The 17,401-nt window shown below is 42.8% G+C and overlaps 1 long non-coding RNA gene across 1 annotated transcript; it reads right to left on the bottom strand.

Moving 5' to 3' along the window:
* Nucleotides 1-14,418: 14,418 nt before the first annotated feature.
* On the bottom strand, nt 14,419-15,724 carry LOC121990194. Its single transcript, XR_006114498.1, has 3 exons — nt 15,287-15,724; nt 14,884-15,116; nt 14,419-14,479 (listed from the first exon to the last, which is right to left on the bottom strand). It is a non-coding gene; the product is annotated as an uncharacterized LOC121990194 (long non-coding RNA).
* Between the last annotated feature and the right edge of the window lie 1,677 nt (nt 15,725-17,401).

The raw sequence follows: 17,401 nt of genomic DNA, 5'->3' as shown, positions 1-17,401 counted from the left end.
ATCAAGAAATAGTTATAACCTTGTAACTGATCCATGATCTGTTCACAGAATACCATAAACATTCACAAACAAAACTGAACATCACTTGTAGTTCACACATCAAAATAGAAATACAGAAATACGTCCCTGCTTCAATGGAAACTTGAATCTATCCCTAGCTTATGAACCATCACGACAAGAACTCAGAACTTGCCTACCCATTTCTATCCGGAAACCAAACCAATTGAAAACCAATCGAAGGAACTACTCTTACTGCGGGTGAGAGCACTTACCTTGCTTCTTGGACTCACAACCGAGAAAAAGGCAGCTAGGGCTTCTAGGGTTTCGGAGATTGCAAGCTTCACCCTCTTCTTCATGCTCACGGTTTCCCCTCAATGAGAGGATCACAACCGTGTGGAGATCTCACGAGACTACCCCTTTGCCGACCGCCGGAGACGAAGCTAGGGCTTGGTTCTTCGCTTCCGCCTAAGCCGAGTCACCATCGCCGTTCGTGAGTGAGGGAGATGTGGAAAGTTTAGGTTTAGGTCACAGAAACAACAACACTTATCCCTCTTATAACTTCGGTATTTTTCCGATTCTGTTATGGCGTAAGACCTATTTGTTATTGATTTGTTCACGAAACACCTGTTGAACACTTGGCTATCGCGGTTTGCTTAAGTCTTGGACCGGGTCGGAGGTCGTGGGTTCGAACCTCGGCCGAACCTCTTTATTTTTTTGTAACTTTCTTCTTTTGGTAAAAATACCAAACGACCTCCAAAAATTACATAAAAATACTCTAAAAATTCCTAAAAATCTCTAGAATATTTCTAAAGTATTTCTAAATATTTTTAATTACTATTAGGACTCAGAATGAGAAAATTTGGGTTGTTACAATTCTCCACACCTTATAAAAAGTTCGTTCTCGAACTTAGAATAACTCCGGATATCTCTGTCTCATACTGGCCTTACGCTCCCAAGTAGTTTCCTCGCACTTCTGATGCCAAATGACCTTCACTAGTGGTACTCCTTTGTTCCTTGGTCTCTTAACTTCTCTGTCTACTATCACCCCTATCACATCATACCCATTAGTGGTCCTTGAAAGACCTGTTATAAAGTCCCTGGAGACCGCAGGTGCATTAGTCACACCAAATGACATGACTACAATTTCGTAGTGTCCACATCTGATCCTGGAAGCTGTTCTGGGTGTATCACTTCCTTTCACTTTCAACTGATGGTATCCAGAGCGAAGATCTATTTTAGAGAACACTATTGCCCCCTTTAGCTGATCAAATAGATCATCTATTCTGGGAAGAGGGTACTTGTCCTTAACTATTACTTTGCTCAGCGCTCTAAAATCTATGCACGCCAGCATAGATCCGTCTTTCTTCTTAACGAACAACACTAGAGCTCCCCATGATGAATGACTAGTGTCACGCCCCAGGTAGTCCCTGCCCGAAGAAATTTCGGCAGCATCTCCCCTGTATGGGTGACAATATAAATCCAGAATACATATATCTATACCTCGGCCACACACGGCCGGAACAATACAATACAAATAAGAAACAAACCACGCAGTTTATATCAACATTCCACACAGTTCAACATATAATCAATCCACGCAGTTTAATAAGGAAAGACGATATAAAATCCTCGAAGATATATGTAAACATCCTACTCCACTACAACGAAGATAACAAATCCACGAAGTAATGAGAAAATCCGCAGCGGAAAATAAAAGTAGCAAACCCGAGTGTTCAATGTCCACAATACAAACCCACAATACAAGAATATAAGATGCAAAAGCAAAATATAATCCAACAAAGAAAATCCTCGCGATAATGGGGCTAGCGACTGGAATATCTCCCGACGGCCTCAACCTGAAAAATAGTAACAACGGGGTGAGTTCAAAGAACTCAGCAGGTAATCCAATAGATATGTACAGCAACATATAGCTACCAGCAACAATCCTACGGTACAGCATCCTAACAGTATACATATATAGTACAACCTCCTAACTATAACAGGTATGCATAACTAAATAAACTGCAGTAACCAACAATAAGCATGAAATACATGTTGGAACCCCGAGGTGTTTTGATGTGATCAAACAAGTTAAGCTAGGTCCTGCGTTGTTTAACCCTTGTGTCTAAGTGTGCAGGAGCTTAGGAACACAGGAAGTCGAGCGGAAGACGCGGCTAACGAGAAGGACGGCACGGGGAGAGAGCCGACGGGCTCGGTGCGTCCGAGGGACGAGGTGACCGGGGAAGAGTACACCGGCGGATGAGAAGAACGTGTGCGGCGTTCGAGGGACGAGAAACCGGGAAGGAAGGCTGCTCGAGGAGAAGGCCGGAACATGGGTTTGGGTGAGCCCTATTCCCGAAGGCCGAGATCACCCAAGCAAACAGAGACGGAGCGAACAGACCCGGACCGAGATGAGCTGGATCGAGACGAGCTGAACCGGAGTCGAAAAGTCAACTTATGTTGACCTTAGGGCTCCGGGCGCCCGGAACCATTCCGAGCGCCCGGAACCGACCGGGGCGCCCGGAACCCTTCCGGGCGCCCGGAATCGACTTTTCAACAGGATCGAGTTTTGACTCGATCCGACCGTTGGGGGATAAAATTTATTCCCCCCAGGGCGCCCGTAACCCTTCCAGGCGTCCGGACCAAGACTATAAATATAGCCTTGGTCCAGAATCAATAAGAATTAAGAACAACTACTTGTAATCCAGTGCTTTCATTTGTGTTATTTCTTTCTGTGCTTTCAACGCTGTAAGAGGCTACTCCGCCCAGAGGAGAATCAATTAGTGCGCCTTCTTTGCCTTGGATTAGCAATCCTCTGATTGCAAACCAAGTAATTCCTCTGTGTCTATTTTCTGTTTTAATTAGTCTCTGCCTTTTTAATTACAAGTTCTTTTAATTTAGTTGAATATCCGAGAAGGGTTTTTGATTTTATTTTGTAGGGCAATTCACTCCTCCCCTCTTGCCGGCCTCCAAAGGGACCTACAAGTGGTATCAGAGCTAGGCGCTTCAGGAGGACTAACCGGCGATCGAAGCAACAAAGATGGCCGGACCAAGCATTGTTCCACCAAAATTTGAGGGGAACTTCGCAGACTGGAAGCGTCATATGGAGGTATTCCTAAAAACAGATTTTGAAATTCGGTTTATTATGAAATATGGTTTTGTAGCTCCAATAGATAAAGATGGAAAAGAAAAAGAAGAGAGCGATTGGACAAAGAAGGAGCAGAATGAGTCGGTAGCAAACAGCCGTGCGGAACATCACCTGTTGAGCGTGTTACCTCCTCAAGAGGTCAACCGCATCGGAAACTATTTATCTGCTAAAGAACTTTGGGAGAAGTTCTTGGAACTCCACGAAGGCACGTCCGAAGCAAAGCTCGCTAGAAGGGACATCCTCCGCAACAAACTGATGAACATTCGTCTGGAGAAAGGTGAGAAAGTAGCTGGTCTACATGCAAAGGTAAAAGAACTAGTTACTGGTCTCGAAAACCTTGGTGAAACGGTAACAAACCGGGACAATATACGCTACGCGCTCAACGCGTTTCCAAGAACTCCAGAGTGGACATCAATTGTCGATGCTTACTACATCTCAAAAGACTTGGAGGTAAGTACTTTAGAAGAGTTGTTTTCTACCCTTGAATTACACGAAACTAGATATGCAGAGATATCAAAGGACACAACCCAGACTATGGCGCTGAACGCAACCAACAAGGATGAACCCGAGTCAGACTCCGAAGACGATCAAGAAGCGTACATGGTAAGAAACTTTAAAAAGTTTTTTAGATCTAATAAATTTAAAATGCAGAATAAAAAGAATCAAAAAGGTAGAAGAAAGGTACAGTGCTACCAGTGTCAGAAGGAGGGACACCTAAGGGAAGACTGCCCAGAACTCAAGAAGGTCAAAATGAAGACACCCAAGAAACACAACCTAAAAGTAACTTGGGACGACACTTCTTCATCCGAATCAGAAGCTCAAGAATATGCTGGGATAGCGCTGATGGCAAGTTACGAAGGGCAAAACTCATCAGAACCTAGCATCGATGAAGGGGGACTAGCGAAGCAGGGGGAGATTCAGGCTTCAAGTCTGATATGGTAAGTGAGGTATGCCTCTTACCCCCTGATCAACTTTATTCTGGCATTAAGGCAATGACTAAATCCATGTATAAATTAGAAAATGAAAATATCAAATTAAAAAATGAAATTTTGGAAACAAAAAGAATTTTAGCAAAATCATGTCTTATAGAGGATTTTGATAAATTGAAAATTGAAAATGAAAAACTAAAAGAAGAAATAGAAAGATTGAAAAAATATAAAAGTTCAAATATTTCTACTTTTAGAAATTATAGAGGTTTAAATTGGTATTATAGATTTCATCAAAGTCAAATTAGAAATATATCAAAAATCTATGTACCTAGGAAATACTTGGTTAACCCTGTAGGTAGGAACCTCTACTGGGTTCCAAAAACCTGTTTAATTTAAAATTAAACTTAGCATTTTCAGCAAGGAAATTAAACGACTAATTTCATTATGAGGTTTTGTCTAAGGAAGTGGTTGTTGCTCCAATAACCAAGAAGGCCTAGTGCCTCGCCACGACCTGGAAGCCAAGTATCGAAATGAAAAGTTTAATTGACTAACTGAAAAAGCATTAATTTAATTTACCTAATGCTTTAAAAGAGTTATTCAATTTGTGTAAGAGAATATTTAAAATTAATTTATAATTAAAAAATAATAATTTTTTTTGGAAAATAAATTTTTTTAATTGACTTAGAAAATTTCTGAAAATTATTGACTTAGATATTTTTTAATCAACTTAGAAATTTTTATATGAATATTGTCTTATACATTTTTCCTTTGAAAATTGCCTTAGAAATCTTTTATAAAAAATAACTTAAAATTTTTTCTGAATATTGACTTAGAATTTTTTTTTTATTAAACTAGATATTCTCTTTTGAACATTGCCTTACAAATTAATATTAATTGCCTTAGAAATTTTTTTTATGAAAATTCACTTAAAATTTTGTTTACCTTAGACTTGTTTAAAGAACCCCTATTTTTAATGTGATCAAAGGGGGAGAAGAATGTTAAGTCTAGGGGGAGGTATATAAATTTTTTTTTATAAAATATCTTTGGACTTAATTGCAAATAAATTGTTTTTATTGCATCTATTTTTCCCTAGCTTAACTTGGGTTGCTCACATCAAAAAGGGGGAGATTGTTGGAACCCCGAGGTGTTTTGATGTGATCAAACAAGTTAAGCTAGGTCCTGCGTTGTTTAACCCTTGTGTCTAAGTGTGCAGGAGCTTAGGAACACAGGAAGTCGAGCGGAAGACGCAGCTAACGAGAAGGACGGCACGGGGAGAGAGCCGACGAGCTTGGTGCGTCCGAGGGACGAGGTGACCGCGGAAGAGTACACCGGCGGACGAGAAGAACGTGCGCGGCGTTCGAGGGACGAGAAACCGGGAAGGAAGGATGCTCGAGGAGAAGGCCGGAACATGGGTTCGGGTGAGCCCTATTCCGGAAGGCCGAGATCACCCAAGCAAACGGAGCCGGAGCGAACAGACCCGGACCGAGATGAGCTGGATCGAGACGAGCTAAACCGGAGTCGAAAATTCAACTTATGTTGACCTTAGGGCTCCGGGCGCCCGGAAACCTTCCGGGCGCCCGGAATCGACTTTTCAACAGGATCGAGTTTTGACTCGATCCGACCGTTGGGGGATAAAATTTATCCCCCCAGGGCGCCCGTAACCCTTCCAGGCGCCCGGACCAAGACTATAAATATAGCCTTGGTCCAGAATCAATAAGAATTAAGAACAACTACTTGTAATCCAGTGCTTTCATTTGTGTTATTTCTTTCTGTGCTTTCAACGCTGTAAGAGGCTACTCCGCCTAGAGGAGAATCAATTAGTGCGCCTTCTTTGCCTTGGATTAGCAATCCTCTGGTTGCAAACCAAGTAATTCCTCTGTGTCTATTTTCTGTTTTAATTAGTCTCTGCCTTTTTAATTACAAGTTCTTTTAATTTAGTTGAATATCCGAGAAGGGTTTTTGGTTTTATTTTGTAGGGCAATTCATCCCTCCCCTCTTGCCGGCCTCCAAAGGGACCTACAATACAATCTACTGCAAGAATATAAGAAGTGCATAACTGAAATAAACTGTACTCACCTGCGAGGCTTGGGCGAATGACTGTGGACATACACAGATAAAAATAGTCAGAGCAAATACGTATGTATCCTGTATGCATGTCAATCATATGCAGTCACCCAAGTGCACCATCTAATATGCAACAATCACAATAAATGCAATCTGTGCATATGATGCAATATAACATGGTCACCCCTGACGCCAGTCAACCGTCTCACACGCGATGGCGAGACCGAGTGGGTAGGGCTGTGACACCGTCCACTCTGCCGTCACTACCCCTGATGAGTGACCGAGTGGACGGGATGCTGTCGGAGTACACCTATCCTCCTACCTCAAACATAGTGAGGGAGCGCAATGCTCTCATCTCCCGGTACGCGATGACGGGAAGGGATCCCGGCTGCAATCCCGCTGTATCGTGCCACCCATGAGCACCCCGGCGGTGCACCACCGAGCAACCTTCCATACACACCCTGAGTGCTGTGCCACTACCCATGCAGTGGTCACGCTGTGTGCAGGCCCTCATGTAGCCGGCCGACGAGCTCAATAATAATGGAGTCGTCAATCACCCAGCATGCAATCATGCAATATGGTGCGTGCGGCTACAGTATGTCATACCTGAACATATCCTCCTCCATATGCGTAGGTGCCAATACAACAAACACATATGTATAACAATGATATAAGCAACACAAATCCAACAATATATAACAGGTATCTCCAGCAACTAATCAAGTATAGATAAGCATCATAAATATCCATCTCTATGAACATATATACACATGGCAAAAGATAAAAGCATCCAGTTCTAAAGTAAAGCAACTAACAGAAGAAGCATGTGATATGTATCAACTAAGCTAAGACCAGGGAAGAGATAATCTACCATCTACCACTAGTAATTATATATAAACTACACATATCAGAAGACATTATCAAAAAGATAAGTCAAAGGGTACCCGCCTCAAATAGAAGGTACAATCAAGCAAATCCAAAGTCAACGTCGAGACGTCCGTCTCGAATCAGAGTCCTGTGTCAGCAAACAATATATATATATTTTATTTAGCTAAATCCAAATGAATAGCTAAATAAAATCCCTAAACCTAAATTAGAGCAAAACCTTAATCACACAACCTCAATCTACATAATTAAATCTAATGATTAATTAGGATTAGTTACCTAATCCCTAATCACCAATTAGATTAGAAATCCAACGGTTGACTAGGGTTAATTACCTTAACCCTAATCATTCCATTAGATCAATATAAACAAATAAATCTAAACATAATCACTAACCATCTAGTAATCATGTAATCCAAATCATACCTAAATCTACACATAAACCTAATTCAATTCTACACACGATCAAGTAATACAACCATAATCCACATGTATCAAAATACCTACACATCATATATCAATTATCTGTTCCTTACCTCAATCTCAGCTTCTGGATGCTGCAACAAGTAGAGTTGAACCAACACCCACAGTACACAGTCATGCTTGTTAATCCACAGCACCCAACCTTACTGGAATCAAGAACAAGGAACCTCATAGTCTACAGAACACCTCTGCTGAATCCACTTCACGATCACAGATTCTCATTTCCTTGAAGTCAATCCGATCACAAGAGATGAGATCAACAATTCAACACACCCAATCTCGTGACCTAATTCAGCCACAAAGAGAAGAGGATCAGAATTGACCAAGGGAACAGCAAGAACGTGATCCAATTCCTTTCCCAAACCAGAACAGAGCATTAATCCGTGAATCAACAAGAATCCGGTGATGAATCAAGAGGGAAATCGACAAGATGGGTTTCGTTTAAGTCTAGCTTACCCTCGCAGACGATCGAGTGGCACAAATCCGGACTAGGGCACCTCTCTAAGCTTCAGTGGCCGATGGTGGAAGGAGACGCGATCCGGCGATGCCCTGCCTCCAAGATCACTGCTAGGTGATGCCGCTCGGTCCAATCCGGCCAGCGAAAAGGATAATCACACTGTGTCCAGCGTGAGGAGAGAAGAGGAATGGTTTATCGATGGGAGACGATGCATGATCTGTCTCTCACTGTGCCCTAGCCACAGCGCCTTCGACGATCGGCCTCCAAATCCGCCGGACAGAACCCCCCGATCAGATCCAGCTTTTCGGCACCGTCGATCTCCGGTGATGATTCTCCTCCGGCCTTGGCGTCGAGTGATCCGCAAGAGAGGGAGAGCATAGAGGAAGAAGAGAGGGTCGGGTAGGAGGAGATCGAGATCGAGTTTTGGGGGAAGACACGCTCGGGATCGGGAATAGGCTTAGGGAGAGGAAAAAGGAAATAATTTATAATTAAAACTTTTCCTTATTTAAACGGGTATCCCAAACAGGCTTAATCCGTACCCGAAATTAATCCCCTCAAAACCCGTCGTACGAGCTCCAAAAAATTCTCAGAAAATTTCTAAAAATTCCGGAAAAATTCTATAAGGCTATTTTCCAAATAACCCTATTAATTAAATTTTCCGAGATCTCACATCCTCCCCTACTAATAAAAATTTGGTCCCCAAATTTCGCTATAACCAACAGCAAACACTAGAATATAACCAAACAATATAAATGCATAAAGGACTCTAACCCACATACCTCAAGTTAACAGATGAGAGTATCGAGCTCAGATCGTATTCTCTAACTCCCAAGTAGCCTCCTCGTCAGAATGATACTGCCATCCGACTTTGACCAGTCGGACATTCTTGTTCCGCAGCTGACGCTCTCTACGGTCCAGAATCCGTACCGGAACCTCCTCGTAAGTAACATCCGCCTGAATAGGAATTGATATATCCGACAGAACATGTGGCGGATCTGATACGTATCTCCTCAGCATAGATACATGAAATACATCATGAATGCCGGCTAGAGATGGTGGTAGCGCTAGACGGTAAGCTACTGCTCCAATCCTCTCCAAGATCTGGAATGGCCCAATATATCGTGGAGTTGGCTTACCTCGAAGACCAAATCGCTTCACCCCCTTCGTGGGTGAAACTCTCAGAGACACATGAACACCAATAGAGAACTCCAGGGGTCTCCGTCGCCGATCAGCATAACTCTTCTGACGGTCCTGAGCCTCTGACATCCTCCGTCTGATAGTACGAACTAACTCTGCCTCCTGCTGAGCTCTCTGAGGTCCTACCAACTGGGCTTCCCCAACCTCTTCCCAGAGGGTGGGTGTCCGACAAGACCTACCATACAACGCCTCAAACGGTGCCATCTGGATAGCCGAATGATAGCTGTTGTTGTAGGCGAACTCCACTAATGGCAGGTGGTCTTCCCAACTGCCTCCGAAATCCATAACGCAAGACCTCAACAAGTCCTCCAAAGTCTGAATGGTCCGCTCTGACTGTCCATCTGTCTGCGGATGGAATGCCGTACTGAAACGGAGTTGTGTGCCCAAAACCTGCTGCAGACTCTGTCAGAACCGGGACGTGAATCGGGTTCTCTATCTGATATAATACTCAAAGGAACACCATGCAACCTGATAATCTCACGACAGTATAACTCTGCTAATCGATCCAGAGAATCAGTCTTTCGGATCGCTATAAAATGTGCGGATTTGGTTAATCGGTCAACGATTACCCAAATTGCATCATGGCCTCGTCGAGTCCTAGGCAAACCAACCACTTAATCCATAGTAATATGCTCCCACTTCCACTCTGGAATAGGGATCCTCTGAAGTAGACCAGCAGGTCTCTGGTGCTCAGCCTTCACCTGCTGACAAACAAGACATCTAGCTACAAACTCCGCGATGTCTTTCTTCATACCGTTCCACCAATAGGAACGCCTCAAATCGCGATACGTACGGGTCCCACCTAGGTGGATAGCAAATATAGAACGATGAGCCTCCTGAAGTAACTCCTCCATGACCGGGTGAGACTGAGGTACACATAATCTACCTCGGAAATAAACAATCCCCTCATCATCTCGTGTAAACTCGGTCTGCTGTCCGGAAGCTATCTGGCTGCTAATGAACTGTAAATGCTGATCTCCGGCCTGGGCCTCTCGAATCCTCATCCTGATCGACGACTGAGCAACCATGGTAACAAGAATACCCTGCTCTGTCCGTCCCTGCTCCTCAAGGCCCAACTCGGAGAATCCCTGAATCAAGTCCATGACTAAAACTCGGTGACAAGCTAAAGTCCCTCTGGACTTCCTGCTAAGTGCATCAGCAACCACATTAGCTTTACCCGGATGGTAGCTAATAGTACAATCATAATCCTTCAGGAACTCCATCCATCTCCTCTGTCGGAGATTGAGTTTCTTCTGTGTGAAAATATATTTGAGACTCTTATGATCAGTAAGAATCTCAAAAGTAATACCATAAAGATGATGTCGCCAAATCTTCAAAGCAAAGATAATAGCGGCTAGCTCTAAATCATGTACTGGGTAGTTTTTCTCATACTCCTTCAACTGACAAGAAGCATAGGAGACTACCCTATCATGCTGCATCAAAACAGCGCCCAAGCCCTGAAGAGATGCATCTGTGTAAAGTGCGAACCCGTCATCACCAGAAGTAAAACCAAGACTGGTGCTGATACTAATCTCTGCTTCAGCTCCTAGAAGCTGGTCTCACAAGCCTCTGACCACGTGAACTTCACGCTTTTCCTAGTCAGACGTGTCAATGGCATAGCAATACTAGAGAAACCCTCAACGAATCGTCTGTAATATACAGCCAGTCCCAAGAAACTACGGATCTCCTGGACTGACTTCGGCTGCTCCCAGCTAGTGATAGCCTCGATCTTTTGAGGATCAACTGAAATACCTCGGCTTGACACCACGTGTCTCAGAAAACCAACTGAGGATAGCCAAAATGCACACTTGCTGAACTTCGCATACAGATGATGTCGTCGCAAAGTCTCTAAGACCGTGCGAAGATGTCGTGCGTGCTCCTCCTCAGAATGCGAATAGATCAATATATCATTGATAAACACAATAACAAACTGATTTAGGTACTCCAGAAAGATACGGTTCATCAAATCCATAAATACTGCTGGAGCATTGGTAAGCCCAAATGACATTACCAAAAACTCGTAATGTCCGTATCTGGTGCGAAATGTTGTCTTCTGAATATTAGAATCTTTAACTCTCAGCTGATGATATCTAGACCGTAGATTAGTCTTAGAATACACTGATGTATCTCTGAGCTGATCAAATAAATCCTCAATTCATGTCAAGGGGTACTTATTTCTGATAGTCACTTCATTCAGCTGCCTATAATCGATGGACAACCTCAGAGTACCATCCTTCTTCTTGACGAATAGTACAGGAGAACACTTAGGCAGAATACCGTGGGGTTCTCCACAAGGACACCAGAATGCTCCTGCCCGTGCATACCATATGCAGCTGCTACAGGGGGAGCTGTCCTCTGCTAACGATGCGAAGATTGGGCTTTCGGCCCACCTCGCTGAGTCCCGGACTAACCAAACTGTCCTCCCTAAACAGAAATCCCGGAAGCTACATGCTGAGCCTTCAACGAACAGTCTCGGCTCTAGTGCCTAGATAGTTTGCAATAATAGCCAACTGACTGTCCCAGGGTGCATGCAGAGATGATGTGATCTCAGGACCCACATCGGGTGCAGTGAGAATCATCGGTGGACAGTTTTCGGTTCTGCGGAGAAGACCGGGAACGTCCTGATGAAGATCATCCTGACTTCTGGGGTCGGCCAGATGACCCAGAAGTACCCTGACCCGTCTGAGTACGACTGCTCTGCTGCTGTGGCTGCTAGATCTGTCCGGAAGTCCGATCAGTCTGCTGCCTCTTCTTGTCTGCATTCACTCCCTGATGAGCAGACTCGATCATAAGAGCTTTATCCAGTGCCTCTGTGTATGATGAACTACAAAAACCGACAATCTTCACCTGAAGATGCCCGTCTAGTCCCTGGACAAACTAGAGCATACGAGATCTGCCCTCGACAACCAACTCAGGATAGAATCTAGCCAACCAATTAAATTCGGCATTATACTCCATCACTGAGCGGTTATTCTGTTGAAGACTCAAAAAATCCTGCCGACGTATCATCTAATACGTCCGAGGAAAATACTGACTCTCAAATGTCTTCCTAAATCTTGCCTAAGTAATATGCTGCTCGCCTATAATCGAGCGCTGCGTGTCCCACCAGATCTTTGCCTCATCTCGTACCTCAAGTACGCAGTAGTAAGCACGACTGGAGGGGGTGCTAGGTATACTGAAGGTGATACCACTAGTGGTACAGTCGAGGTATGTACCTCTGAAGTCGGAACCGTCGGGATCTTATAATCCGACGTGTCTATAATATCCTGACGAGTCTGTCCCTGACGGGCAGGCTCGACCCTAGCAGATCTCTCTGAAGACTCTGTCTCCGGAGAATCTATCGTCCTCTTACATGGTTGCCCACGTCTCGGTACTAGAATACGTGTATGTGTCATATCTGTAAATAAAATGTTACCCAGATATCACTACAGGTATAAGAACTATAAAATTAACTAATTTACCTTATTTGCCGTCTGGAGATGTCCTGTCGCTGCTTAGCCCCCAATAGAACCTCGTCAAAATACCTCAGAATTCCGAAACGATAAAATCGACGGAAATCCGTACAATCCGAAAATATCCAGATAAGCTCGCAAAACTCGTAAACTCCAGAACACGAGAAAGAATTGTCACGTAGTCCGCTCTGAAAGAAATTTCGGCAGCATCTCCCCTGTACGGGTGACAATATGAATCCAGAATACATATATCTATACCTCGGCCACACACGGCCGGAACAATACAATACAAATAAGAAACAAACCACGCAGTTTATATCAACATTCCACACAGTTCAACATATAATCAATCCACGCATTTTAATAAGGAAAGACGATATAAAATTCTCGAAGATATATGTAAACATCCTACTCCACTACAACGAAGAAAACAAATCCACGAAGTAATGAGAAAATCCGCAGCGGAAAACAAAAGTAGCAAACCCGAGTGTTCAATGTCCACAATACAAACCCACAATACAAGAATATAAGATGCAAAAGCAAAATATAATCCAACAAAGAAAATCCTCGCGATAATGGGGCTAGCGACTGGAATATCTCCCGACGGCCTCAACCTGAAAAATAGTAACAACGGGGTGAGTTCAAAGAACTCAGCAGGTAATCCAATAGATATGTACAGCAACATATAGCTACCAGCAACAATCCTACGGTACATCATCCTAATAGTATACATATATAGTACAACCTCCTAACTATAACAGGTATGCATAACTAAATAAACTGCAGTAACCAACAATAAGCATGAAATACAATCTACTGCAAGAATATAAGAAGTGCATAACTGAAATAAACTGTACTCACCTGCGAGGCTTGGGCGAATGACTGTGGACATACACAGATAAAAATAGTCAGAGCAAATACGCATGTATCCTGTATGCATGTCAATCATATGCAGTCACCCAAGTGCACCATCTAATATGCAACAATCACAATAAATGCAATCTGTGCATATGATGCAATATGACATGGTCACCCCTGACGCCAGTCAGCCGTCTCACACGCGATGGCGAGACCGAGTGGGTAGAGCTGTGACACCGTCCACTCTGCCGTCACTACCCCTGATAAGTGACCGAGTGGACATGATGCTGTCGGAGTACACCTATCATCCTACCTCAAACATAGTGAGGGAGCGCAATGCTCTCATCTCCCAGTACGCGATGACGGGAAGGGATCCCGGCTGCAACCCCGCTGTATCGTGCTACCCATGAGCACCCCGGCGGTGCACCACCGAGCAACCTGCCATACACACCCAGAGTTATGTGCCACTACCAATGCAGTGGTCACGTTGTGTGCAAGCCCTCATGTAGCTGGCCGACGAACTCAACAATAATGAAGTCGTCAATCACCCAGCATGCAATCATGCAATATGGTGCGTGCGGCTACAGTATATCATACCTGAACATATCCTCCTCCATATGCGTAGGTGCCAATACAACAAACACATATGTATAACAATGATATAAGCAACGCAAATCCAACAATATATAACAGGTATCTCCAGCAACTAATCAAGTATAGATAAGCATCATAAATATCCATCTCTATGAACATATATACACATGGCAAAAGATAAAAGCATCCAGTTCTAAAGTAAAGCAACTAACAGAAGAAGCATGTGATAGGTATCAACTAAGCTAAGACCAGGGAAGAGATAATCTACCATCTACCACTAGTAATTATATATAAACTACACATATCAGAAGACATTATCAAAAAGATAAGTCAAAGGGTACCCGCCTCAAATAGAAGGTACAATCAAGCAAATCCAAAGTCAACGTCGAGACGCCCGTCTCGAATCAGAGTCCTGTGTCAACAAACAATATATATATTTTATTTAGCTAAATCCAAATGAATAGATAAATAAAATCCCTAAACCTAAATTAGGGCAAAACCCTAATCACACAACCTCAATCTACATAATTAAATCTAATGATTAATTAGGATTAGTTACCTAATCCCTAATCACCAATTAGATTAGAAATTCAACGGTTGACTAGGGTTAATTACCTTAACCCTAATCATTCCATTAGATCAATATAAACAAATAAATCTAAACATAATCACTAACCATCTAGTAATCATGTAATCCAAATCATACCTAAATCTACACATAAACCTAATTCAATTCTACACACGATCAAGTAATACAACCATAATCCACATGTATCAAAATGCCTACACATCATATATCAATTATCTGTTCCTTACCTCAATCTCAGCTTCTGGATGCTGCAACAAGTAGAGTTGAACCAACACCCACAGTACACAGTCATGCTTGTTAATCCACAGCACCCAACCTTACTGGAATCAAGAACAAGGAACCTCACAGTCTACAGAACACCTCTGCTGAATCCACTTCACGATCACAGATTCTCATTTCCTTGAAGTCAATCCGATCACAAGAGATGAGATCAACAATTCAACACACCCAATCTCATGACCTAATTCAGCCACAAAGAGAAGAGGATCAGATTTGACCAAGGGAATAGCAAGAACGTGATCCAATTCCTTTCCCAAACCAGAACAGAGCATTAATCCGTGAATCAACAAGAATCCGATGATGAATCAAGAGGGAAATCGACAAGATGGGTTTCGGTTAAGTCTAGCTTACCCTCGCAGACAATCGAGTGGCACAAATCCGGACTAGGGCACCTCTCTAAGCTTCAGTGGCCGATGGTGGAAGGAGACGCGATCCGGCGATGCCCTGCCTCCAAGATCACTGCTAGGTGATGCCGCTCGGTCCAATCCGGCCAGCGAAAAGGATAATCACACTGTGTCCAGAGTGAGGAGAGAAGAGGAATGGTTTACCGATGGGAGACGATGCATGATCTGTCTCTCACCGTGCCCTAGCCACAGCGCCTTCGACGATAGGCCTCCAAATCCGCCGGACATAACCCCCCGATCAGATCCAGCTTCTCGGCACCGTCGAGCTCCTGTGATGAGTCTCCTCCGGCCTTGGCGTCGAGTGATCCGCAAGAGAGGGAGAGCACAGAGGAAGAAGAGAGGGTCGGGTAGGAGGAGATCGAGATCGGGTTTTGGGGGAAGACACGCTCGGGTTCGGGAATAGGCTTAGGGAGAGGAAAAAGGAAATAATTTATAATTAAAACTTTTCCTTATTTAAACGGGTATCCCAAACAGGCTTAATCCGTACCCAAAATTAATCCCCTCAAAACCCGTCGTACGAGCTCCGAAAAATTCTCAGAAAATTTCTAAAAATTCTGGAAAATTTCTATAAGGCTATTTTCCAAATAACCCTATTAATTAAATTTTCCGAGATCTCACAACTAGGGCGGATGAAACCCTTGTCAAGTAGCTCCTAAAGTTGTTCTTGTAACTCTTTTAGCTCTGCTGGAGACATTCGATACGGAGTTTTTGAAATTGAACTGGTACCAGGAACCAACTCAATTCCAAACTCCACTTCTCTATTGGGAGGTAGTCCAGGTAACTCTTCTGGGAATACCTCTGGGTACTCCCAAACTACCCGAACATCCTCCGGCTTGAGTCCTTTTCATTCTCCTGTACTCGGTCCTCAGTATGAGCGTTACGGGGACGCCCTCTTCTTGACATCTAATTATGTAGAAAGAGAAAGAAAACTGAAATCGTCTCTATTCTTCCTAGACATATATATAAACATAGAAAAACCAAACAAAACTTTTATCTCACTTTAGCACTTATAAACAAATATTTATAAGGGTTTCTTTATGCTACAAATAATAAGGAAAAGTATATTAATAAAAGAATTTTAAATACTTTCTTACTTGAAGACGGCAAGGTTGGTGCTGATGTGTGATGCTGGAGAATAGAAACTGCTCTGATACCAACTTGTAACACCCCACCCTCCTCACTACTAGTCTGAGAGGGTGGAGCGTTACTGGACTACTAACTTATCTTAACTATGTTGCTCACATGTAATTATCAATACATAAAACTCTCTAAACATGCAATTAGTGACAGCGGAAACATGAATAACTTATCTCTACATTCTACTCCAGCATATATATACAACTAAAACTATATATCAATCTAAACATGATGAAATATATGTATTAATTTGAACATGCATGCAACATTAACACAACTCAATAGTGAAACTAATATGCATAGTAATTCTAATGAGAAAATTCTAAATACATAAAGTCATTTTATGAATTAAATCATCAACATGAATAAACAATCCCAATAGTCTAAATACAAAATATCTTAATAAAATCTTTAACTAAATCCCAAGGCTTCTATAGTCCAAACATCACACATCCATCCGCACCTCCTTGTCGCCTTCCTTCGCTATAACTTTTCCATTCCTTTATCTACAGTAAGAGGAAATACAACTATAAGCAAAATTACTTAGTAAGCGCTATCTAACTCACAAAACTCGAATATGCATGTGAACATACTAAAATGTTAAACATGTAAAGCTGCACATCTAATATCAAATAACAGCAAGAAAATTCTAAATGACATGCTAGCATAAAAGGAAACTAAACTTATTGATCTTTAAACTTATGTGAAGCTTATTTTTTTTGTTCAAAAACTTATACTTTTATACTTCAAAATAATAATCAATCTCTTCTTGGGCCCAGGCGTAGTACCATTGCGCGCTCCCTAATAGAAACTGAGGTAGCGAGCCACCAGTCCTACGAGGGTAAATACCTCGGTCTTACAAGGGCCAAGACCTCGGAATTGGTCACCTGGATTTGTTTAACGACAACCTCGGAAGTCGGGTACT

Source organism: Zingiber officinale, chromosome 6B (genome assembly GCF_018446385.1).
Source record: "Zingiber officinale cultivar Zhangliang chromosome 6B, Zo_v1.1, whole genome shotgun sequence".
In the NCBI taxonomy this organism is placed as follows: domain Eukaryota; kingdom Viridiplantae; phylum Streptophyta; class Magnoliopsida; order Zingiberales; family Zingiberaceae; genus Zingiber; species Zingiber officinale.
This window is presented reverse-complemented; position numbering and strand designations above follow the sequence as displayed.